Consider the following 1,214-nt stretch of genomic DNA (forward strand, 5'->3'; position numbering starts at 1 on the left):
GGATTTCTGGTCAGGGCACATGCCCAGATTATGGGCTGGATTCCCCAGTGAGAGGCATGCAGGAGGCAGCTGATCAATGATTCTCACTCATCATAGATGTTCTTCTTTCTCCCTTTCTCTTCCTCTCTGAAGTAAATAAAAATATATTTAAAACAAAATGGCTTTAAAAAATAGAAAAAAACCTCAGATTTTTTTATGCAATGATTTTGACATTATAGAGACAGATACTATTCCATAAAATATATGTGTTATCTCACTGGATTGGAACCCCCTTGAAGGAGACTAGCCTAAGTCGCAGCTCTATTCTAGGTCTCCAGCCAAGATCCTCATCATAATCCTGATCATGTTGGTTAGCCCACTTTTGTTTGGAATGCTTTCAGTTTTAAGGAACTGATCACCTAACTGATTCATTAGAAACTTGCTAAGTAAATGTAGACTCTTTCTTGCAAATTGAAGATTTATTTTTCTTCCCATGTGACTTGCATGGTCTAGTCCCTACCCAGTAGCCCAGCTTCATGTCCTGACATTCTTTCTCTCTCTCCGTTCTCTCTGACTTGGCCTTTTCTGAGCCAAAGGTTTTCCCTCTTCAGGTTTTCCATATTTATTTATTTTTCCTTTTTTTAAAAAAATTTTTAAAAAATAAATATGCTTTATTGATTTAAGAGGCAGGAAGGGGGAGGGAGAGAGAAATTGGAACATCAATGATGAGAGAGAATCAGTAACTGGTTGCCCCGTACTGGGGATCAAGTCCACAACCCAGGCATGTGCGTTTTCATATTTATTTATTTTTCCTTCTTTTTAAAAAACATTTTAAGAAATAAATATGCTTTATTGATTTAAGAGGGAGGAAGGGGGAGGGAGAGAGAGATTGGAACAGCGATGATGAGAGAAAATCAGTAACTGTTTGCTCCGTACTGGGGATCGAGCCCACAACCCAGGCATGTGTCCTGACCGGGAATCAAACTGAGATTTCCTGGTTCATGGATGGATTCTCAACCATTGAACCACACCATCTTGGCTGTTTTTTTCTTCTTCCTGATATCTCTCTACCCCTCTTTAGCCTAAATTTGAATTGTCCGTATTTATGCATTCTTTATATCTTTGTTTAGTATGGCTTCTTTGTGGCTAATTTCCTTCATTAGTTGTCCCTGATCTCCCCAGATAAATTAGTTATGTATTCTTCTAAAAACCTTTATTTTTCATCACAGCTTTTA

At 38.1% G+C, this 1,214-nt stretch overlaps 1 protein-coding gene across 2 annotated transcripts in view; it reads right to left on the reverse strand.

Annotated features, from left to right (window-relative positions):
- CDH8 (cadherin 8) overlaps nucleotides 1-1,214 on the reverse strand; it is a 299,936-nt gene that overhangs the window by 10,839 nt on the left and 287,883 nt on the right. The window lies entirely within an intron of this gene.

This window comes from Myotis davidii, unplaced genomic scaffold (assembly GCF_000327345.1).
Source record: "Myotis davidii unplaced genomic scaffold, ASM32734v1 scaffold590, whole genome shotgun sequence".
In the NCBI taxonomy this organism is placed as follows: Eukaryota; Metazoa; Chordata; class Mammalia; order Chiroptera; family Vespertilionidae; genus Myotis; species Myotis davidii.